Raw genomic sequence first — 25,861 nt, 5'->3', positions numbered from 1 at the left:
TTAGGTTCTGCATATAAGTGAAATCATATGGCATTTATCTTTCTGTCTGACTTATTTCACTTAGCATAATAACATCCAGGTTCATCTGTGTCATTGCAAATGGTGGGATTTCATTTTTTTAATGGCTGCATAATATTCTATTGTATATATGAACCATAACTTTATCCGATCACCCATTGATGGGCATTTAGGTTGTTTCTATATCGTGACTATTGTAAATAATGCTGTCATAAACATAGGGGTGCATAGATCTTTACAAATTATTGTCCAATATTTTCAATTCACTCTGCTCCTCCCACCCTCCTCCATTGACCTAATCCAGACTCCTCATCAAATCTCCTAGAATCTTATGGTAGCTTCACAGCTGCTTGGCTCTTCCATTACTAGCCTCTTTCCTTTCTAGTGTCCACTTCCCTGGGACTGTCAGATTGATCTTCCTGGAGCATAGCTCTGATCACATCACTTTCCTGCCACAAAACCTCCATAGGCTCTCCATTGGCTCATTTACCTACTGGGTCCTTCCTTGTTTTATATCACTTAATTGTGCTTCATAGATGTTGCTTTCCTCCCCGCTCCCCCACCCCAAATCAAAGGTAAGACTGTCCACTAGCAAAAAAAGAAAAAAAAAAATCTTGGCTTTATTGTGGTACTTGCTTTACTGCAGTGGACTAGAAACAACCCTGCAGTGTCTCTAAGGTATGTCTGTACCATAAACGAACAAGATGGAACAGGCACACTTTGGATTTGAAAGCCTGGAAACATTCGTAACTTCTATAAAGAAATGTCTTTGCTCTATTTATCTTGAAAATGGAGGTTTTCTAAATTTGTTTGCTTCACACTTTTAGTTTAGACTTGGTACAAGAAATATCACTTCACTCTTACCTCTGTTTTAAGAAAAAACACCCTGCCAGTCAAATGATTGTCTTAGCTAGGATGCTGGTTTGACTACCTACCCAAAGATCAAAGTACAGTGGCTTAGTTAAGACAGAAGATTTATTTATCATTCATGTGAAGGTCTATATTGGTTAGATCTTCTGTTCCAGTCACATAGGGGCCCCCGTCTTTTCTATCTTGTCCTCAGCAGTGGTCCTCAGGGTCTGGTCTAAGGACTCTTGGGGAATCCCTCAGACTCTTTCGGGGTCTACAAGGTCAAAATTATTTTCATAAGAAAGTAAAGCATTTTTACCTTATTTTCATTTTCTCATGATATATAGTGAAGTATTCTACAAGCCACATGACATGATATTACAACAAATACAAAGGCAGATATGAGAATCTAGCTGTCTTTTATTGTCAGACTTTAAAGAGATTTACAAAAATGCAAAACAATGCTATACTTTTCAGTAAATTTTTTTAAAGTATTATCTTTAAAAATTATTTATATCATCATATATTGGGTTTATTTCTATTTTAAAATAAATATATTTAAATATTATTTTAATTTAAAATATGATAAGTATCAATAGATATAACCCACATAAATAAAAGTCCTTTGGAGTTCTCAAATTTTAAGAGTATAACGGAGTCCAGAAAACAGTTTGAGAACCCCTGCCCTAGGGTGTTGCCTTCATCTGTAAGGATGACGCTGACTCATACCACGTCCATGTTCCAGCTGCAGAGAAGGGGGCAGGAAGCGGAGGGCAAGCAGCTTTCATTAAGGATGTTGCCCAGAACCTGCTCTCATTGCTCTGCTCACATGTCATTGGCCACGGTATCCTTACAGGGCCATGCCCTGCAAGGAAGAATGGCACAGATTGTCAGCAGGCTACCACAAGGTAGGAAAAAGGCAAGGAACAGATTCTCCTTCATAGCCCATAGAAGGAACCAACCCAGATGATATGTTGATCTAGGACGTCTAGCCTCCCAAACTACGAGAAAATGAATTTCTGTTGTGTAAGCCACCCAGTTTGTGATACTTTATGGCAGACCTGGCAAACTAATACAGAAGATAAAATGACTTCATAAAACTGGTCACTGATGAAAATGACCATATGTGGCAGAAATGCACTGGAGGAAAAAGATACCTTCCATATTAAAAAAAAAAAAAAAAAAAAAAAAAAAAGTTCTGTCGTAACACTTACATGGGTTCAACTGATTTTATTGGTGCCAAAAAGGCAGCTAAACATCACACCACTACCAATCAGGCATATTTATATTTATGTGCATTGCTTTGCTTTTTCTGTCTCCCAGACAATAAATTCAGGAATTTGGCATTTCCTTAAGGTCTCATTTATCTGTGCTCAATTCACTGTCAGGAATATAATGGCTGACACATGCTAATACATTAACTTGTATAATATAGTTGTCTCACTATAAACATTCTACGCTAAACAAGCATAACTGAGCTTTCAAAGGAAAAAAAATCATCTTTCTCCACATCAAAATGTGCTTGGTAAAATGTTACTTGGTAAAATGCTACTTTAGCACTGTCATTTTGAAACCAATAATACTTCTTCATAGCGTATTTATTTTCTTTGGGGTTGAACCTTGTGAAATTATAAGCCATCATAAAAAAGTTTACCATGTTATTATTTCACAATGTATACATGTATCAAAACACCAAGCTGCATGCCTTTTAGATACATACAATTTTTGTTAATTATATTTCATTAAAGCTGGAAAAGAAAAAGAAAAATTTTTTACCATGTAGTCAGCTACAAAAAATCAAAATGTAAATCGATCATGTACCAGTATTCATATTGGTGGATCCATTCAATGGCCTGGCCAACATTCAGGACTCGAGAAGAATTACTGCTAACATGATGCAGAATTATACATTGCCTCAATGTATATAATTGAGGTGTTCCTTTACAGATTCCTCCAATGAGTTAGCATTTACAGAGAGCCAAGAAGTGATTGGAAGTATGGGAGGGATAATGTAGTTAAGGCTGCCACGCCAGTCACAGTAAAGAGGAGGCAGCCTGACAGAGGGGAAAAGCAGGAGCCAGGGGATAGTTACTTGAGTTCTAGTCTTGGGTCTGGTACTACCAAACTGTTAGATGCGGCAATGAGCTTCACCTTCTGGTCCTAGCTTTCTTCATATGTGAACAGACATGACTGGAACGTAAAATTTCTTGAGTTCATGACTTCTGTCAAAATGTTCTGAGTCTAAGCTCACAGATATTATGAGTGTCTACTATTTTCAAGAGCCAAGAAATGGGGGAAGGCACATTGTTTTCAAGAGCTTAGTGTGACTCTAGCATTGTGTTCACTTTACTCACAAATATTTGTTGAGTATCTACTTATTTAGCTTAGCCATAGTTAGCCTGGTAACACTTGATTACTGACAATGCAAAGAATCTCTATCGTCTCTAGTTTGCCTTGGTTCTGTGTCGGTAATTGAGATTGCAGTGAGAAAGTAGATGTCTAGCTTCAGTACCATTCATGTGTGATTCCAGCAAGACAGCTTGAACAGATAAGCAGGCTTATTGTGGAATATGTCTAATTTAGAATACATTCTTTCCCTACTTTTTCAATCAAAATTGAAAATCCTGATCTTTTATGTTCCTTTTAATTAAATGGAGAGCTTCACTAGCTAGGTAGTCTGTATTTCCTAGTGTCTTAGATGTTGATTTCTTTTTAAGCATCAAGAATTAACTGACACTCAGTTTGGGTGCCATTATAAAAATAATTGTTAGCTACATACTTTGTATTATCAGCAAAAAAGAGGAAGTATTGACCAAGATATACATAGACCTAATTTTAAGCTAGGATTGCAAGAATAAGGTAGGCGTGAACAAAGTTCTCCATTTAGGATTGCCATAAAGGACTTAATTTCCTCACTAGAGAACAGTATTTCACTAGCCTCTGGTTTGACCATTTGTTGGAGTTTAGAAATATACTACATATGTGTTCACTTTTCAGAAAAATTAATATACTTGGCAATATGTTTCATTTCTGGGTTGTGGGATTTTGTGGTTTTCATTATGGATTGGTTTTAAGACTTGTTTTTAGTAGTGAAAAAGCATCTGTGGCAGTGATACCCTGTAAATAGTACCAAGAAAGTATATGAAGTAAAGATATTTTTTGAGAAACAGTCAAATGGATCAAGAGCATTTCATGGGTAAAAAAAAGATTAAGAGAAAATTTCTACTCTTTATTTTCTCTTTCTCTCATGTGTTATTTTATAGCCTTTCTAATTCAACTTCCCTTTCGTGGTACCCAATGGCATAAGTACTAATAAAGTTTACCATAAAAACTGAATATATACTTTATTTTTAAAGACATGGCTCTTCTCCAGAAGCTCTTCCAAATTATAGTGCATTTGGGTTCTTACATTCAGTCCCTGTTCAATCAAAGGGAAGCATTTATCTTAGATATTTTCCTAATTTTTACCCGAATTATTTTCACATCCCCAAACACATTTGGCAACAGAAAAATATAATGTTCACTCACAGTAACCCATTTTAAAACACTTAAGGAGACAACGTGAGGTCTCCTAATACCCATATCAGTGTCATACCAACTAATGACAACTCTCCAGATTCTCGCTTCAGAAGAGAAAACAGTTGGTTCATTTTGTGAAGGAAACAAACCGAGACCTTGCCTCATCTGCTGTCCCTTTTGTTCCTTAAAGCTTTCAGGGACCAATGGTGAGAATGCATTGCTAAATGAAAGGCAACTCTGGAAATGTTAATTTCATGCCTTGATGGGGAAGCTGGACAGACCTTCCTAATCATGAACAGTCTACATTAACCTAAGAAAAAACACTTTTATTTAAAAAAAAAAAAATCCTCTTCTTACTTTTCCTATATTAGTGGAGTGTACACCCTAGTGAATTCAATCATTTTTAATATGAATCACTTTGTCCCCCACCAAACACACACCACTCCCTTTTTATTTATTCAACTCGGGTTTTTTTCCTGTTTTAAGAAATAATATGCATCACTCTATAGGATTTAAAAATGGGGTACAGAGTTACTGATTTTCATATATTGTAACATGAGTACTATAATAAGTTTAGTTAACATCCATTATCTCATAGAAATACAATAAAAAGAAAATTTAAAAATTTCTCCTTGCGATGAGAATTCAATTCTTTCCTAATACAGCAGTGTTAAACTATTGTCGCCATGTCGTACATCACATCCCTAGTACTTATTTATCTTATAACTGGAAGTTTGTGCCTTTTGACCACCTTCCTTCGATTTTCTCTCCCTCCATACCCTACCTCTGTTAACCACAAATCTGATCTCATTTTCTATGAGTTTGGGGTTTTTAAGGTTCACATATAATTGAAATTACACAGTATTTGTCTTTCCCTGACTTATTTCACTTAGCATAATGCCTTCAAAGTCTATCCATATTGTCACAAATTATAGGATTTCCTTGTTTTTTTTTTATGGTTGAATAATATTCCATTGTATGCGTGTATACCATGACTTTAGTTTTTAAGTCTAGTTGACACGCAATGTATATCAGTATCAGTTTCAGATATATAACATAATTAGGTATTTATATGCCTTAGGTGATCACCATGATAAATCTGGCACCATATATAGTTATTACAATATTACTGACTATATTTTCACCCATCCCACCATTCCCCTTTCATCTGGCAATCATCAGTTTGTTCTCCATATCTAAGTTTGTCTCTATTTTATTTTGTTAATTTTTGTTTTTCAGATTCCACATATAAGTAAAATTGTATTTGTCTTTCTCTAACTTATTTTACTTAGCATAATATACTCTAGGTCCATTTGTGTTGTCAAAATGGCAAAATTTTATTCTTTTGTGGGAAGTAATATTTCAGTGTGTGTGTGTGTACGTGTGTGTGTGCCATATCCTCTTTATCCATTCATCTATCGATGAACATGTAGATTGTTTCCAAATAGTGGCTGTTGTAAATAAAGCTATAATAAAACTAGAGTTCATATCTCTTCTTGAATTAGTGCTTTTATTTTCTTCAAATACCCAGAAATGGAATTTCTTGGTCATATAGTAATTCTATTCTTAATTTTTTGAGGAACTTCTATGCTATTCCAGATAGTGGCTACAGCAGTTCACAATCCCATCAATAGTGCACAAGGATTTTTTTTTTCCTTGACATCCTAACAACACATATTTATTTATTTATTTTTATAGTAGCCATTCTGACAGTTCTGTGGCTTTGATTTCCATTTCCCTAATTATTACTGATGTTGAGCATCTTTTATGTGTCTGATGGCCATCTGTATGTCATGTTTAATGTCTACTCAGGTCCTCTGCCCATTTTTAAATCAAATTTTTTATGTTATTTTTGATGTTGAATTGTTTGAGTTCTTTATATATATTTTGGATATTAACCCCTTATTGGTTAGGTATTAAAGCTTTTTTGAATGGTAGAATTCACCTTTGCAGCTGTCTGGTCTAGACCTTTTGTTTCTTGGGAGTTTTTTGATAATTGATTTAATTTCATTACTGATGGTTGGTTTAGATTTTCTGTTTCTTCCTGATTCATTCTTGGAAGGTTTTATGTTTCTAGAAATTTATCCATTTCTTCTATGTTGTTCAGTTTGTTGGCATATAATTTTTCATTGTATTCCCTTTAATCCTTTGTATTTCTGTAATGTTGACTTTCACTTCTCTTTCATTTCAGATCATATTTATTTAAGCTCTCTTTCTTGATACATCTGGCTAAAGGTTTATCTATTTTATCTTTTCAAATCACCAGCTTTTAGACTTATTGATCTTATCTTTCTTTTTAGATTCTATTTTTATTTATTTCTGCTCTTTATTATTTTCTACTCACTTTGGCCTTTTTTGTTCTTCTTTTCTATTTTCTTTAGGTATAAGGTTAGATTGTGTATTTGAGATTATTCTTGCTTCTTGAGGTAGGCCTGCTTTGCTATGCATTTCCCTCTTAGAACTACTTCTGCCCTTCCCCACAGATTTTGGTCATTGTGTTTGTTTTCATTTGTCTCAAGATTTTTTAAATTTCCTTCTTAATTTCTTCATTAACCCATTCATTGTTTAGTAGCACGTTGTTTAGCCTCCACATGTTTGTGTATTTTCCAGGTTTTTTTCTAGAAACTGATTTCTAATTTTGTACCATAGTGATCAGAAATAAAGCTTGGTATGATTTCAGTCTTCTTAAGTTTATTGGGACTTATTTTGTAGCCTAACATGAGGTCTATCCTTAAAAATATTCACATGTACTTGAATATGTATTCTGCTGTTTTGGGGTGAAATGTCCTATAAATATTAAATCCATCTGGCCTAATGTGTCATTTAAAGCTACTATTTTCTTGTTGATTTTCTGTCTGGATGATCTACCCATTGATGTAAATGTGGAGTTAAGTCCCCTACTATAATTGAATAACTGTCAATCTCTACTTTTATTTCTGTTTTTATTTGCTTTGTGTATTTAGATGCTCCTACATTGGGTGTATAGATGTTTATAAGACTTAAATCTTCTTGTTGGATCAAAACCTTTATCATTATGTAATATTCTTTCTTTTGTCTCTTGTTATAGCCTTTGTTTTAAAGTCCATTTTGTCTAAGTATTGCTACCTCAGATTTTTTTGTTCATTTCTATTTGTATGAAGTACTTTTTTCATCTCTTCACTTTTGGTCCGTGTTTGCCTTTTAATCTGAAGTTAGTCTCTTGTAGATAGCAGATGTATGGGTGTTGTTGGGTTATCCATTCAGCTACTCTATGACTTTTGATTAGGGCATTTAGTCCATTTACATTTTAAGTAATCAGTATGTAGTTATTGCCATTTTATTGTTTGCTGGTTTGTGTCCCTCCCCGCCCCCCTTTTTCTGCTTTCTTACATACTGATAACTTTCTATAGTTTGAATTCTATTTATTTTTGATGTATCTATTCTGTTTTTTTTTTGTTTGTGTTTACTATGAAATTCATAACAAACTATTTTTATAGCAGTTATTTTAAGTTGATGGTCATTTAAATTCAAACACATTTTAGAAGCACTACATTTTACTCATTGTCTAAGTTTATGTTTTTGTCATCATATTTTACATTGTGTGTGTATCTCTCTTAATTTATTATTGCAGTTATATGTGATCTCACTACTTTGTCTTTTAACCTTAATTCTAGCTTTAAAATTGGTTGAACTACTACTTTTACTGTTTGCCTTTATCAATGAGATTTTTCCTGTATTTTTTTATTTATAATTTTGGCCTTTCTTTTCCTCTTAAATTCCCTTTAATATTTCTTATAATTATAGTTTAGTGATAATGTTCTTTAGCTTTTGCTTGTCTTGGAAACTCTAAATGTCTTCTTCAGTTATGAATGATAATATTTTTAGGTAGAATATTCTTTCATCACTTTGAATATACTATGCCATTATTTCTGGCCAGCAAAATCCACTAATAGTGTTATGGGGGCTTCCTTGTAGGTAAATGTCTGCTTTGTTCTTTCTACTTCTAAGATTCTCTATTTTTAATTTTTGGCATTTTATTTTGCTTTATCTTGGTGTAGGTCTCTTTGGATCCATCTTTTGGGAGACTCTCTATGCTTCCTGGACTTGGATATCTACTCCCTTTACCAAGTTGAGAAGTTTTTAGACATTAATTTTTCAAATAGTTTTTTTGTAATCTATTTTTCTTTCCTCTTTCATGCAAATGTTAAGGTTGATTTTGTCCCAGAGGTCCCTTAAACTATCCTCATTTAATATTTTTTCTTTTTGCCTTTCCGATGATGATTTCTACTATCCTGTGTTTCAGATTGCTGATTTATTTTTCTGCACCATTCAGTCTGTTATCCATTCCCTCTAGTGTATTTTTCATTTCAGTTATTCTTCAGTTCTGATTGTTTTTTTAAAATATTTCTCCTTTTTGAAGTTCTCACTGAGTTCATCTATTCTTATCCTGAGTTTGAGTAGCATCTTCAATCCATGTTTTGAACTTTTATGAGGTAGGTTGCTTGATATCATTTTAATTATTTTTCTTGAATATTGATCTATTTCATTTGGAACATGTTTTTTTGTTTCTTCCTTTGGCTGTCTCTTTCTATGTAGGTAGACCTTCCCGGGTTTTGATATAGTGACCTTATGTACAAAGTGTCCTGTGGGGCCTAGTTATGCAATGACCCCTGGTCACTAGAGCCAGATGCTTCACGAATATCCCCTGGGTGGGTTGCATGTGCCCTCCTGTTCCAGTTGGGCTATGATTACTGTAGGCTCTCAGTAGATGGGCTTGACTCTCGGGCTGACTGGCTGTGCAGACTAGCCATGACTACAGCAGATGAGCTGCTGTGCGGGGGCTGACCCCACAGAGTAGAAGTCACTTTAGCAGGGTTTCAGTGCTAGCTGAGTGTGCCCTTAGATGTGTCAGTTGTGGAGTTACTTGGGTGGGACTCTGGTGCAGTCCCAGGCTAGCTGCCTGGTGTGTCATGTCTGAGCCTCTTTGGAGGGTCTTTAGTGCAGGCCGAGGGTGTCCACCACTTATGCTAGACTTGGGGCCACTTGCTAGGATCTGTGATGCGAGCTGTGGTCAATCACCTCTTGCGCCAGGCTTAGAGGCATTTGAGAGAGGCTACAGTGTACGTTGACACTGGCTGCCACTTGGTAGAAACTACAATGAGAGATAAGTCCAGCCACCATTTATGCCAGGCTTGCGTCCCCTTGGTAGGAGATAAAATGTGAGCCAAGGCTGGCTGCCTCTTCTGGCAAGCTTGAGGGCACTTGGAAGAGGCTGCAGTGCTACAATGTGAGCTAAAGCTGGCTCTCACAGCAGACTTGAGGCTGTTTGGCAGGAGCTACAACATGAGCCAAGGTCGGCTGCCACTTATGCAGAGCTTGAGGACATTTGAAAGAGACTGTGGTATGTGCTGAGGTCAGATGCCGCTTGTACAGAGAGTCTGGAGCCACTGGAAGACTCCTAAGTGAACAGGTTGGGTGGAGTGGGGTCTCAGGGAGATCTGTGGATGGGGTGAATAGTATTATCCAGGTTAATGAAGAGCGAAATATTTTGTACTCACCAGCACTAGCCAGTTAGGTGGGAGGAGAGCTCCACAAAGGAACAATATCGCCAGCCAGTGCTTCCATCCCCACTGATCCCTGACCCTCCAGCCTTCACCCTAAAGTCGGTCAATTTACTTTCTCCCCATAAGACCTAGGTGCTTCTTGAACTGCTGCCTCTGCACTCAAACTTGGAATGAGTTTGTGCACGAATGCTTTAAGAATAGCGTCTCAGTCCCCACTGCCCTTTGACTCTTGGGCATAATACCTGGTGGTATTCAAAGCCAGGTGTTATGCAGATTCCTCTTCCCAGCACAGATATCCTGGTCAGGGGAGCCCAGTGTGGGGCTGGAATACCTTGCTCCTCAAGGGGGAACCTCTGCAGCCAAGGTATCCATCCTGTTTATTAATTGTCATACCATAGGTGTGGGACCTGCCTGGATCATGTCCCTGCTCCTCTCACCTGTCTCATGGAGACTGCTTTATATCTTTAGTTATAAGAATTCTGGTCAGCCCGTCTTCAGGTAGTTCTCAGTGATATTTGTTCTGTAATTTCATTGTGATTTTGATGTGTTCCTAGGAGGTGGTGAGTCAAGAATTTACCTACTCTGCCGTCTTGACTTCTCCCCACAGCTGCTTCATCCATTCGTACATTGATAGACACTTCAGTTGTTTCCATATCTTGGCTATTATAAACAATGCCACTATGAACATGGGGGTGCAGATATCTTTCTGAGTTAGTGTTTTTGTTTCCTTTGGTTATACTTCCAGAATTGGAATTGCTGGGTCATATGGTAGTTCAATTTAATTTGGAGGGATCCTCCATACTATTTTGCATGGTGGCTGCACCAATTTACAATTCTCTACCAACAGTACACAAGAGCGCCCTTTTCTCCACATCCCCAGCAGCATTTGTTATCTCTTGTCTTTTGTGTTATGGCCATTATAACAGGCATAAAATGATATCTCGTTGTGGTTTTAATTTGCATTTCCCTAATGACTCATAGTGTTGAGCATTTTTTCGTATGCTCGTTGGCCATTTGTATATCTTTTAAAAAATGACTTTCAGGTCCTTTGCCCATTTTTAATGGGATTATTTGGGTTTTTTGTTTGTTTGTTTTGCTATTGAGTTGTAGAGTTTTTGTGTACATTTTTGATCAAATATACAGTTTGCAAATATTTTTCCTATTCCACAGGTTGTCATTTCACTTAGTTGATGGTTTATTTTGTGGTGCAGGAGCATTTTAGTTTGATGTAATCCCATTTGTTTATTTTTTATTTTGTTATTTGTGCTTTGGGTGTGATTTCCAAAAAGAAAAGGAAAAGTTATTACCATGACTCATGTCAGAAACTTTTTTCTTATGTTTTCTTCTATGTGTTCATGGTTTCAAGTCTTACATTTAAGTCTTTAATCCATTTAAAGGTAATTTTTGTCAGTGGTATATGTAAATATCCATTTATATGTAAATATCCATTTTTCCCAGCATTATTTATTGAGGAGACTGTTTTTATCGTGTATTCTCTGCTCCCTTGTCAAATATTAGTTGACCATATGTACTTGAGTTTATTTCTGGGCTCTCTGTTCTATTGGTCTATGTGTTTTTATTTCAGCACTATATTATTTTAATTACTGTAGTTTTATAGTATAGAATAAAATCAGGAAGTGTGATACCTTCTCTTTTGTTCTTCTTTCTCGGGTATTTGGCTATTTGGGGTCTTTTGTGGTTCCATATAAATTTTAGGAGTGTTTTTTTCTATTTCTTTAAAAAATGCCATTGGACTCTTGATTGAGATGACATTGAATTATAGATGACTTTTGTTATAGTGACATTTTAATGTTCTTAATTCTTCCAATCCACAATCATGGGATACCTTTCCACTTAATGTATCCTCAATTTTTTTTTTTATCAGTGCCTTATATTTACAAAGTAGAGATTTGTCACTTCCTTGGTTAAATTTATTCTAAATATTTTAGCATTTTTATGCTATTAAAAAACTTAATTTTTTTTTCAGAAAATTTGTTAACATAGAAATGCTACTAATTTTGTTTGTTAATTTTGTATTCTGCAACTTTACTAAATTTGTTGATTAGGCCTAACAATTTTTGTGTTGAATCTTTTCAAAGAACCAACTCTTAGTTTGGTTAATCTTTTCCATTGTTTTCCTGTTCTCTGTTTCATTTATTTCTACTCTAATCTTTACTGTTTCCTTCCTTATGATAACTTTGGGTTTGGTTGTTCTTCCTGTTCTAGTTTCTTAAGGCATAGAGTTAGGTTGTTTGTTTGGAATCTTTCTTGTTTCATAATGTAGGCTTTTATTACTATAAATATCCCTCTTAGAACTGCTTTTGCTGCATCCCATAAGTTCTGGTATGTTGTATTATTTTCATTTGTCTTAAGAAATTTTTTTATTTCCCTTTTTAATTTCTTTGATCCATTGGGTATTCAAGAGATATTGTTTTATTTCCATGTATTCATAAATTTTCCAGTTATCCTTTGGTTATCAATTTTTGTTCCATGCCATGTGGTCAGAGAAGATACCTCGCATGGATTTTAGCATTCTTGAATTTGCTAATACTTGTTTTGTGGCCTAACATATGGTCTATTCTAGAAAATATTCTTTGTGTACTTGAGAAAAATGTGTATTCCACTAGTGTTGAATAAAATGTTTTATATATGTCTTTAGATCCAGATAGTCAATAGTGTTGTTCAAATATGCTGCTGCTTTATTGATTCTTTGTCTCAATGACCTATCCATCGTTAAGTTTCAAGTGTTAAAGTCTCCAACTATTAATGTATTGCTCTTTATTTGTCCTTTTTAGCTCTGTTAGTTAATGCTTTATATATTTAGGTGCTCCAATATTAAGGGCATAAATATTTACAATTGTTATATCTTCTTGATGTGTAGACCCCTTTATTATAAAATAACCTTCTTTGTCCTCTAAAAATGTTTTAGTTCAAAGTTTATTTTGAATGATATAAATATAACTATCTTTTTCGTTGTTGTTACTATTTGCTTGAAATATCTTTTTCTATCCCTTCACTCTCAGTCTGTGTATGTCTTTAAAACTAAAATGACTCTGTTGTAGGTAGTATACTGTTGGATCTTATTTTTTAAATTCAGCCATTCTTTGTCTTTTGATTAGATATTTTAATCCCTTGACATATAAAGTAATTATTGATAGGTAAGAACTTACCATTGCCATTTTGATAATTGTTTTCTGATTGTTCTGTAGGGTCCATTGTTTCTTACTCTATATCCTGCTGTCTTTTTTTTTTTTTCTTTTCATGTTTTGATGTATTTTGATATTAGTATGGTTTGACTTCTTTATCAGGTTCTTTTTTTTTTTTTTTGGAATTATTACAGATTTTCCCTTGTAGTTACCATGAGGCTTACATAAAACATCTTAAAATTATAGCACCCTACTTTAAGCTGACAACAACTTAATTTCAATAGTATGTCTAAACTTTAAAGTTTTATTTTACCTCCCCCTCACATTTTAGGTTACTGCTGTTATAATTTACATATACTTATATTGCATAATCAACAACATATTAATATGGTTATTTTTACTACATATATATTTTAAAATTTTTAAACCAGAGATGTAAGTGAATTATGCATCACTATTACCATATTGCAGAATCTAATTTTGACTATATATTTACCATTACCAGTGAGTTTTATGCCACCTTTTTATATTTTATGATGTTCATTAGTATCCTTTTACTTTCTCCCAAGGAACTTCCTTTAGCATTTCCTGTGTAAAGGAGGTGTAGTGGTACTGAATTTCCTGGTCAGATGAAGCCATTGATTTTGCTGTACAGATGGGGAAGCCATGCGGTGTACTCTGTTCCAGGGTCCCTGTACATAGGACTGTTGAATGGGCTCTGGAGCTTTCCATGTACTCTGGTTTGGTTCCCTGGTTGTGTTGCAAATTTTGGCCTGTGATTCCGGAAGAACCAAGCAACACTCAATGAACTAAGAATCAAAGGAGGTTTATTTACACCAGAGGGCTCAGAGGAGTCACTTCCCAGAGTCTGAACCCTGAACAAAGATAGGCAGGTAGATTTATACATTGATTACTTCCACATACTTTGCAGTATTTTGTTTCGTGATCTTTTGTTCTGCCCATGGGAGAAAGGTAGTGCTCCCGTGAGAGGAGGTTATTAAAATTCCTCCGGGATAGGATAGCTATATTAGATTTCTTAACATTTCCCATATCAGTTGAGAAAATTGAAGCCCATATTCAGCAGTGAGTGGTACTATGAATTAGTTTCCTTTACTGATCACAGTGGGAGAAGCAGCTCTAAAGCCAGTAAAGCTCCTTGTTCCTTGTCTTAACTCAATCACATTCATGTCGCAAGATTCCTGGTCAAACAGAACCATTGGCTTTTCTCTGCAGACTATTGGTTATGCCCGCCTATCTGTCTTATGCAGCTTCCAAGTGTTTTTGACAGCCCTCATGGTCACATGGGGCTGAGAGATACAGCAGCTGGGTTATGTCTCAGTTCCTTTGGGTAGGATGGGGAGGGGCCACTCCAGGCTTCACCCAATTTTTCCCAAATGGGCTTTCTGGTTGGGAGAGGCCAGGAGCTACCTTCAGTCCAGCTATCAACTAATCCCCCTGGGTGTAGCAGGAGAATACTCTCTGCCTGTACTGATTTTGCTCTGGAGCCAATCAGCTTTTCCTGACTGCATCTCAACTTGAGCATTTTGGGGATTACACCACTTCCATATGCTCTGACCAGCCCCTCTGGCCAGAGGAGATCAGGAGACATTCTCCCCAATGTGTAGGGCTGTGACTCAGTTCCTTGTCAGGGTGTGGGCAAACAAGCCTCCAAGGTCCACAAAGCTCTTCCTTTGAGGATTCTGATCAGGAAGATCTATACCCCAGCCTACTGAATTCCCTGATCAGAATGTACCAGCAAGTTGGTTCTGCAGATGAGCAAAGCCATTGGTTGAAATATCTACTTGAGCACTCCAAGTATTACCTCAGTCTGCCGAGATCCATTTGCTGGTTGTTGAAAGCCCTTACCACCTTCTCCATCACAGTCAGATTCCCAGTGGTTGAGTCTCATTGATTCTACTGCAATCTCCATAGGATAAGACCAGAGTAGGGGTTCCCACAAAATGACCCACAACACCAGGGTAACTGGTTGTTCCCTTGGGCTCTCTTTTCCCACTGTAGGAACTGAAGGCTCGAGAGACCTCTCCATATGGTGTTGTGCTGGCCTGGGGAAGGGGCAGTGAGGTCAGCATGTAGACATTTCTCTTTCCCTTCCAATGCAGTTCTTCTTGGTCTCTGGGTGCAGGGAAGTACTTCAGCCTCACCCCTGTGCTCTAGGACTGACTCAGTGCTGTCTTGTTCATGAATAATTGTCACTTTTCTTGTGAGGGGCAGTGAAGGCAAAAACGTTCTATGTTGCCATCTTGGTGACTTCATTCTCTAAATATAATTCATAGTCCTGGCCATGTGAAGCTAATGGCCCTTAGCAGCAGAGAAGAATATATGCTTTCTGTGGGCAGTTGGATGTCTGGTTGGGAAGAAGCCGAGTTCACACAACTCTTTGAGTCACAGAGCTTAATTAAAAAACAAGGATGAAGGGAATTCTCATTCTCAAACCTTACACCAAGCTCTGATGGAAATTTCTGATGTAAAATAAATCTTTTAAAATACTCTGCTCAGACAGAGTCAAGAGACCTAGATACCCCTTCGTGGTCCCTGTGCGGAGACAGTATAATAAAGAAGGGTATGAATAGTAGCTCAGCCACTAGCATAGGTCCTGATTTTACCCCTTCCTCTCTTTAGGAACCAGAGCAGATATCCAATGGGCCTGAACTTGTTTTTTTCATCTGTAGAACATAGAACAAGGATAACACTTGTCTCTAGGGGCTATTAGGATCAAATACAGTACTTGGCAAGGAGTAAGCATTCAGTAAGTGGTGGTGGTGGTGGTGGTGGTAGTAGTAGTTGTTGTTGTTGTTATTTATTGCAGAAGACTTTCAATTCAAAGAGTTTGTAGAAGAATTTTCAACTTTTCCCTCCATTTCACTGACAAGGACACAATGCCCTGAAAGTCTATAGGTTTCTCATCCTATTCTCTCTTTCTGTGTTCTTAAAATTCTCAAATTATTCAACAGATAGTTAATTATTTACCAGAAAGGATGAGAGGGAAAAAATTAAGTTTCTGCAGCCCTATAGAGTATATATAACTGTAACAACCATAAACTTTCTAGCCTGAGCTCTTCAATGCATTATTGCTTATCCCAACTGCACCCAGCCCCTCACCATCATTTCAAAGTTGTTTAGTTCAGGTCTTTGAATCAGTTCGAAATCTCTGGACACTAAAGGATAATGGGTTGACTCTGAAAACAGCTTGACCATCAACAATCTAACAATCGTAAAATAGCCATAAAGTAGTGTTTGTGTGGGCTGTCATATTGGTGTTATTCGTGGTGGCCAAATAAATTATGGAAGTGCCACAGTGTTAGGCAATGAAACCTGGATAGCTAATCAGCTGGACCAGCCTGAAGAGAGCTGCAGGGGAAACACAGAACTATTCTTTCTAGATGAAACAAATCTGATGAGCATTTTCAGTCTCTTGGAGAGGGATACATCAAGAGATCCAGGAAGCCAAATGTTCATCCCTGTTCCCATTTACTCCTTTATATGACTTCCTACTGGGCACATTTTGGGAAGTAGGCTACACTTCGCCAACAGGCATTATTGATCTAAGGGAGGTCACTGATCTAAACAAGCTTTTCTTGGAGGGATTTTGAAAAGATCATCACAGAGCTAAACATTAATATGTAAATGTGGCATTACCATTTCCATCTCTCCAGGCTGAGCCCTGTTGCATTGCCTTGAGCCTCCCTACTCTGGCTCCCACCCAGGATTTCCACATTGCCTATAGTGCTCAGTGTTCTAAAGTGTCCTAGCTTCCTCTATCATTCTTGTTCTCATCAGGAAGCTGGTCTCTGTTAGAGACTGGGAGACAATGATAAGCTCAAATAGATTCACAATAATGTGTTAGTAACTAACAGTCCTTAGCAACACTACCATAGTATTTACATTTTGAAAGATAATGTTTTTTTTTAAGTCAAATAAATTGATAATTGGTAAAATTTCAGGCTGAGTGACAAGGAAAAATAAAAAGCTCCAGGAGGTAGCGTTCTTGGTTAGCATCTCTGAGTTATTGCCATTGTTTTCACAATTTTTCCTATGTTTTCCCTTAATTAAGAATTCAACAAGTACTTTTTTTTATTGAGAAACTACAATATCCCTGTTACTGTTCTAGAAGTCGAAATATATCAGTAAATAAAATATCTCTAAACTTGTGGAGCAGAATGAGAGACTATATACTAGATATAATAAGTATATTTTATAGATCTTCAGAAAGTGATTAGTGCTTTGGAAAAAGAAAACAATAGGAGAGTAAGTGGGTATAAGAGTGCTGGATAGATGAGTTGAAGGTTATAATTTTAAATGAGTTTAGGGAGGCCTCCTTGAAGTAGTAACATTAATGAAAACACTTGGTGGAGAAGGAATTAATCCAAGGAGATCTGAGAGAAGCTTGTCTTTGAGAGAATAGCTAAAGTAGTGCTGGTGTCTTGAAGAGCAAGGAGGCCAGTATGGCTGAAGTTAAGAGAACATAGAGGGGAGTATTAGGAGTTGAGATCATAAAGGTAATGGGGAGTCAGACAACTTAAAGATCCCTAGCTCTCTACCATTATTCCCAGGACAACAAGGGGTCCTTGGTAAAAGATAAGGAAAGGAAGACAGAGTTCAGCTTGCTTGTACATAAGAATTTTCTGCAGACCAGGAACTGATTGCACTTTTTCAAGATCAATACAAGGCTCTACAAAGCTTCATATTCAAATAAGAAAAAAAAGTTGAAAGAATTGTTGAAACCTATATCCTCATCCTCATGTGTTTTGAGCAAGATGGACAAAATGCTGCTCTTTGGAGAATGTATTCGAAGGAAAAAGTCATCATAGTTGAGTGCTTGGCTCTCTTTCCTCATTTTAGATGGGCTTTGGTCAAAGGGCTTCTTTTTGAGGTTGACTTTCCAAATATGGGCACCTCCTAGATATCAGTCGCCAACTCAAGGACAAGGGGTGAATATGGAGCCTCAAGAATCGTCAACAGACGAATGTGAGGGTGATCTGGCAGTGACATCTCTCACCTCATTGATCACCAGGGTTGATTCGGCTGATCTGGCTAGCTAGGAGGGTGTCCCCTTCCTCCCTAACCACTCCACGTGTGTCCCTCCTGAAGCTGCATGCTCGGTGGAAGAGGACCATTCTTTGGTCAAGGGTATACGAGTATCTGCGCTCCACTGCTAGAACCTCCAAACAAACTCTTAAGAATCTTTAACAGAGAACACAGGAGTGGACGAATTTCTCTGGTTCGGCCATTATTGATAGTTTAATCATTTCTCTGAAGTTAAGAACTTCAGGGTGATTTGGTGAAATTTTAAGTCACATATCAAACATTTCCTTGTGTACTCATGTGTTCATTCCAGACCATGTGTCTGAGTATTATAGTTTTAGGATCATTCTACATTTAATATATTATCTCTGTGATTAAAAACTTAAGAAACACAAACCTTCTTTACCCTACTCCGAAAACTATCTAGTCTCATATGATATTTCTCCAATGACAATAAGAGAATTTCTTTCTGTGAAGAGTGTAAGAAATACAAAGCTAGGAGTTAGAAAGCTTGGGTTCCGAGGAAGATTGCCAGGAGCTTAGATCAGGTGATCTCTTAAATCCTGTTATCTTTTAAAAAATTATATTCAATGAGTCTAAATTTGAGGGAATTGGTAGAAATCAGGCATGCCATATATTCATTCAACAATTATTGTGTAATTATTCTAAGCTAAGTCCTGTGTATATGGTTGTTAATAAAGTAGACATGAGGCTCTTGTTTTCATAGCTTAGTTCTTTTCACAAGCACTTAATTCGATGTTTTTTGTTCTGGATTTCTGTGTTTGAAAAATACTGAGGCCCAGGAAGAATGTTGGCTGTGATTGCTTGGCCGTGTCTACCCTGAGCAAATGCATAGTCTCCTTGCACAAATGGAACATAGACACTGATGATACTGATTTAAACAGGTAACTCTGAACTACTTAAAATTTCAGGGCTTTACAATGTAAATTTCAGGGCATTACATTTTGGAGGCTAAAAAATTAATACTTTTCCTCCCACCTTCTAAGTTCTTCTAGCTGGGCTAATAATAAAATGAACAGACAGATTAACAGAAAACCTCATTTTTAATACATGTGCATGGGGAATTCACATAACTATGAAAATTCCAAAGACAGTGAGGCAATCTTGGGTATATATGACATTTTTGGACAAAGAAGAAAGGGTGTGGGGTGGGGACCAGGGCATTAGATTTAAGACATGAGAATGGGTGATACAGGTAGTTTAGGAAGAGAAAAACATACATGGTAGGAAAATTCTTGCTGAGCAACTCAAACAAGGGGGCACAGAGGGTATCTATCTAATAGGCCCCTGCCTAAAGCCTTCTTTTTTTGCCATACTTAATTCAAATTAGGCTAAAGCAAACATCCTAAATACCCTTCCCACAGCAGGTTTTTCTGTCAGTTTCTTGGGCAGGAAAGGGGGAAGGGTTGAAAAGTTCCTTCTAAGACTTGTATCCTAATAAACAGCTCAAAATCAGTAACCCCAAAGGCAGCTTCTGAGTGGCAAAACTTCGGTTTCCTTTGGTATCACTATTTAAAAACAAGCGTCCTATTTTCCTGATGGAGGGCAAAAAGCTCTAGTATTAAATGAGAGACAGAAAGGATTTAGACTCAAAGGTGATCTTTTTATGATTGTATTGTCCAAATGATACTTCAAGGAGAAGGTTAACCTTATCCTATACCATGCTGGCACTGAGAAGTTCAAGAAATACTCGACTGGATCCCCAAGGTGGCTCTAGTGATAGGCAAATCAACCTTTTCTTTTTTAACCTGCACTAAAGTATCATTCTGTATTTCATAGTTCTAGGCTAATCTTTTTAGCGATTTGCTACTTCAAATCTACTTATCTGTCAATCACTTTTAAATTCATTTTGCACTGCTGACTATGGTGTTAACACAGTCTTCCTTATTCTAACGCATTTAATAACCGCGTGGCTTTGAAAGGTTGCCAACACAGGGAAACAGCTGAAAATGACACTCAGCCAGACTGTCTTTTTCTTGATTGGCTTAACAACTACCATTTGCAATTTTTGTAGCCTGAATTCTTTGCCAGTCTGATTGCAGTCATTGGTTTTCAATGTATTTCTCCTAAAAGATTTTTTTTTTTTTGGCCAGTTATATTATTGGATTTTTCCAATACGTATTGAGTAAGAATCTGGTACCATACAATTTAACAGTACCAAGTTTCATTTGAAACAGATCCTGGAGAAACTCTTACTCTATTGGTGGGTTGAAAGTCAATCATATAATATAAATATAGGGAAAATGCAGATTTAAGTGGGACACAATATATTATGGTAGAAAGACATTACATGTAAAAGTTTAGATTCTAGTCCTGCCATTTACTTACTAGCTGTTCATCTTGGATAAGTTACCTAACGGCTCTGAACTTTTATCTGTAAGTTGGACAACTATACCTACTTTGCACTTTGCATAGCTATGGTAATTAAGAATATAATATATATAAAAAATACCTAGAATACGGTAGGTACTCTGGTAGTTAATTATTAATGATTCACTAAACAAAAATACTAGAAATACTAGGAATATGCAATTCCCAAGATTTGGGTTCTGACCTAGATCCCAGGAATCAATAAGGACACTGTGGAAGCTTTTATCCTCTTGGGTTAGGACTATTTGTCAGTTGTCTCCCTCCTTGACTCTCACTTCCTCAATGCACTTCCTGCCATTCTTCCTGGGGCAGGAGCTCTGGTGGGGATGGCGGGGAGGTGAGGCAGGGGGGTGGGGAGGAGGAGCTTGAAGGAATGGCGAGTGCTATGTACTTAGGGTATACCCCCAGAAATAGAAATATTTTAAATATTTTAAGACTGTCAAAAGCTAATATACCATCCAGAGAAAATACCTATGAACATAAGGAGCCCAGACCTGTCTGATGCTTCCTGCAGCCATAAGACTGCCATTTCTCCTTCCTGCCCTTTCTCTTCCCTCCCACCATCTTTCTTCAAGGCTCCAGGGGAAGAAGCAGAAAGCAATAAAGCTTCTTATTCCTCCCAGGTATAACTGACAAGAATCATTTATGTTTAAGGTATAGAATGGTTTTGATATACATTGTGAAATAGTCACTGCAATCAAGCAAGCAAATTAACATACCCATCCTTTTAACTTCCCCTGGTGGGTCCTGACTCACCCTGTACAACTCTTTGTATAACAAAAGTTCCTAATTAGCTGATTATAATTTCTAAAACCCAATTCAGCAAGGGCTCAACCATACAACTGAATGGATTGTACGGTTCAGTCAAGTAGCAACCAGTTTGTTACTTGCTCAATTAGGCCCCTAGAATGTCCCTGTTGGAAAGGAAGTTAATAATCAACTAATTAAACCCCTTCAATCTAAAAATGGTACACGAAGCTTAGGGAACTTGTGTGAGGTCACACAACAGCAACAAAGCCTTAGCAGAAGCCATTTTTATTTTACAATTACCAAAGAATGTAATTTGTTTATTTTTTATTTAAATTCTTTTTTTTTTTTTTTTTAAGGCATTTAAAACCATCCCTTCTCAAACAATTATTTCTGGTTCTTTGAGCTTGGGAAAATTACTTACCTTCCTGGATAACAAAAGGTTCTGATTTACCCAATAGTTGTAATATAGACTTTGAAATGAAACAAATACAACATCTGTGGTTCAGTGACAATTACCAGGCATCGTCTTCAGGTTGCCTTCCAAAACTCAGTACCTAATTTTCTATGAATAATACCATACCCAAAACTTAGAGAGTTCCCTACCCTAAACTATAAAAGTGTCAGGCTCCACAAAACCTGGATTTGCCCTCAGAGAGGCAGCTTTCTAAGGTAGAGTGGAAATGCTTTGGAGTCAGATTGACTTGGGTGCAGTACCCCTCTGTCACCTTCTAGCTGGCTGACTTGGAAAATTTACCTAAGATTTCTGTACATCTATTTTTCATCTATAAAATACAGATTTAAAAAAATGATTTCCTAGAGTTGTTGTGAGGCTTAAGATAACATCAGAAAAGTCTTTGGTTTAGTTCCTGGTCTAGAGAAAACCTGAAATAAAGTGCATCTTGTAGTATGTAAGGAAGCTGTCTAAATAATTAAGGGCATAGGCTTTATAACCAAATATATCTACATTCAAATTCTTGCTTCATATTCTGTATTACCCTGGGCACCTTACTCTTTCTGAACCTTAATTTTCTCATCTTTAAAATAGGGTAATAAAATCTAACCAATAGAGTTGTTTAGGGTTAAATGAAATGATGTAAAGTGCTTAGCAGAGTGATCGCTTTTGGCTGAAAGTAACAACAGCAGCAACAACAAAACATTCAAAGTACCTTAAAGCAATGGCTTTCGAACTTTTCGGCTCTAACCCACAGTAAGAGATAGATCTTACATTGTTACTCAGTACATGTATACACATTCCACAGAGCTATTGTGTGAATCAAATTTGACAATATATATGGCCAGGCTTCATGCAGCATTCTACAATGGGAAAATAAAGAGCGTTGGCTTGGAATTCAGGCTTTCCCAATACTGTGCATGAACACCATTGGCATCTCAGTTTGGCCACACACTTGTACCTTTCCTCAATTTTCCATGTCATTTTGATTCACTTCCTTTTTCAGAATCCCTTGGAATTTAAAGAAGAAAAGACTTATTTGGAAAAACCTACATGTTCTTCCACTGGAATGGACAGATAAGCCATAATGCTCTAAATGTGTGCATTATGTACCGAATGTACATGTTACTGAATGTACTAAACCTTATCACCTGTTTATTTTGAACCAAATGCCACTTAACACATCTAAGCACTGCTGCAAGAATTGTCTAATACCAAACTGTTCATCCGGGGGAAAGGTGGACCAGAGCACTTTCTACACCATTTTTTAAAGAAGGGCACTACCTTCTCTCAGATTATGACCCATTTATTTACTGAACATTCTACCTAAACATTAAGCTGGTTGCCTCTGTGTCAAATTACAAGTCTTGGTTTCTCAATCCAGTATTCTACATGAGGAATAAATACACTCTAGGAATAATTATTACTGCCCTTTCAACATTCTATAGCAAATTCAAATAACAGCAGCACAAGACAATAACTTTTAATAATATTCCTTGCCCTTTGATGAGTTATGAGCCAAATTTAACAAAAGGTTCAACAAGTCTCCAGCAAATGAGGCTTGTTTTGTCGACTACAGCTCATATATGTGTTTTGTCTGTCTTAGTTCATTCACCTGGGAATGCATCCATTGGTTTGGCACAAAATGGACAGTAGCCAATAACCTACTTTTGCATTTTTTCTTTGACTGCTCTTAGATCCCCAAACTAGCCCTGGCTAGATTTGATGAGCACAATGCAAGAAGGCAGATAAAGGGAACATCACTGTTATCAGGACATACATTTTCTCTGTGGCAAATTAGCATCTAGGTAATCACTGGGACATTTTGGAAACAGGTACTTTTTACCAGTTTTTTATGGTTTACCTGTCCATTACAGTGGAATGACAACCCTTTTTTTTTGTGGCATTTTGAGGGTTGCTAGATATTGCGTCTAGAGCCGTTAAGTGAGTCAGTTACTTTGTCATATTTAAACATATGCTCTTGTAGTCTATACACTTTCATGTATTAAACATTTTAATCTTTCCCACGGTGCACGTCCCAAGCAGCAAACTCCAGAAAGTATTGCATCAGCTGAAAGGTAACACTTTCTTAGAGTTTCTACACTTGCATTTTTAGTTCTGGCCAATACACAGTGGGCATTGTTACTTGAAAGCCATTTGTTTGTGGCTAGTAAGCCTAGTAATAGACCTCTTGAAACTTAGAAATCTGGAAAGCATTACCTGGTTCTAGGTTGGAATATTCTAGTACGTCCAGCCCTGGCACATAGCTTATACCCAACCTGCTCTTTCATATCCTGGTGAGAGTCATAATTATTAGATAAGATTTCATAACAGATTTGACAAAAAAAAAATGTGTGCAGCAGAAAAACAGGAGTATATCTGAATTCCCTTTAAGCTGATTTGTAATTATATAAAGGCACTTTTGATTTAGCTAGAAGCATGCTCTCGGCAATAAGGAATGGATAAACATTTTGTTTTAAACTGATCATATTATTTTATTATCAAACTAAATAGGCCTCACTAAGCAACAGCTCCTCTTATCAAATATACTTCCAAGAAAAAAAGACCTAAGATTATATATATTACTGCATGCAAATCCAAATCTCTGACAGAAGCCCTCCATTGTTAATTGGCTCATTTTTATCATCCCTGTAATTTAATTACTTAGTGGTAGATTCTGCTTGTTAATTTTAATTTTAATTTTAATTGAAAATCCTGATATGAAAGTTTTCCATGCTAATATCATTGTATATAGGACTACATTTTGTTTTTTGGTGTAATTCTTGGTTCTTCCTCTAATAACTACTACTTTACCCTACTCAGACATAAGATAAAGTGGCCATCTAACACAATTATTAGTACATGATATAGAACCTATAGGGAACTTTACAACTTTACAAGGATAATTTTCTTAAATTTTCATCACATGATTTATAGGCATATTGAAAAGTATGTAAATACAGAAAACCATTTCGTTCATGTAAGAACAATATCTCAGAGTTAAAATGAGATAAAAGGAAACTTCTTTTCATTTTAAATCTTTGCCAGTCGACCAGAGGCACAATGAATGTAGAACATTTTTTGCATGTTTTTAGGTATGAGATGTAGGTGTCTCGATTTTACTAAAAGGTTGTGAACCCTCCTGTTTGTCAAAGCGTATGAATCTGCACAAATATATAATGCCAAATATCTGTGTTTAGTGAAGTTTAAGTCCTTGCTAATCAATAGAACCTCAACATGGCATAGCTGCATGTCATCTTTAATCATAAGCTTGGTTAAGGGAAATAGAGGATTGGCTAAAGAATATGTAGTCCACTTATTCCTTTCAACTTTGATTCCTCTACCTTCTTAAGCCACAACTGCTTAGATCATGCTATTAGCTCCCTGCTGACTAGCATTTCCTCTCACGTAACCTACCTGAGACCTAGAAAAGGAAAGTGTTCAAAACTTACTGCGTGTGTATTTTATAAATATTTTGACAGTTAAGTTTCTAGAATTTCAACTTCCTAGAAGAATTTTCTTTCAGGCTTTAGTACTAGGGAAAATCATTTTTCTCCTAACTTTACAAAAATAAAATGTCACAGAGTAGGCTGTATCTGATCATACATACCTTTTCTCTATTGGTGGGTCGGAAGCTCTAACCCAAATCTGTGTACTCCTCTAGCAATTATGCAGGACCTCTGGTTAATTTCTGTATACTAACTTCCTCTCTACATTCATCTGGTTAACCAGTTCTTATTGTCTCTTCATCCTAATTTCTTTATATATTTCTAAATCTTTATTCTAATTTATGAATATAGATAAACTTACTCAAATATAATTAGAAAAAATATGGGAACATGGGCATAAATTATAGATATTAAATGATACCAACAACATTGCAAAATAAGGGTTCTCCAATTAGTCATGTACTTCTACACTTTGAGTAGAAGACAAGGGTCTTTCCTTATACCGTTTCTGCCCAAAAGTTGCACAGAAGGGTATTAAGAGCGTTCTCTAGGTGTCAGGAAAACAGGGCCCTGGGAGTCTAGTTCTACAGATTGCTCCGTGGAGTCCTGAACAAGTCATTTGCCACTGCAAACCTCAGTGCCCACAGCAGCAAACTGAAGTAGGTAGAACAATTTTTCTCTTGTTCTCTGCAGCCCTATGGT

General features: G+C 36.6%; 1 protein-coding gene across 8 annotated transcripts in view; it reads left to right on the top strand.

Annotated features, from left to right (window-relative positions):
- B3GALT1 (beta-1,3-galactosyltransferase 1) overlaps positions 1-25,861 on the top strand; it is a 574,903-nt gene that overhangs the window by 507,835 nt on the left and 41,207 nt on the right. The window lies entirely within an intron of this gene.

The sequence above is a fragment of the Rousettus aegyptiacus genome, unplaced genomic scaffold (genome assembly GCF_014176215.1).
Source record: "Rousettus aegyptiacus isolate mRouAeg1 unplaced genomic scaffold, mRouAeg1.p scaffold_m13_p_2, whole genome shotgun sequence".
Classification (NCBI taxonomy): domain Eukaryota; kingdom Metazoa; phylum Chordata; class Mammalia; order Chiroptera; family Pteropodidae; genus Rousettus; species Rousettus aegyptiacus.
Note: the sequence above shows the minus strand (reverse complement) of the source record. Positions and strands in the feature narration are given on the sequence as shown.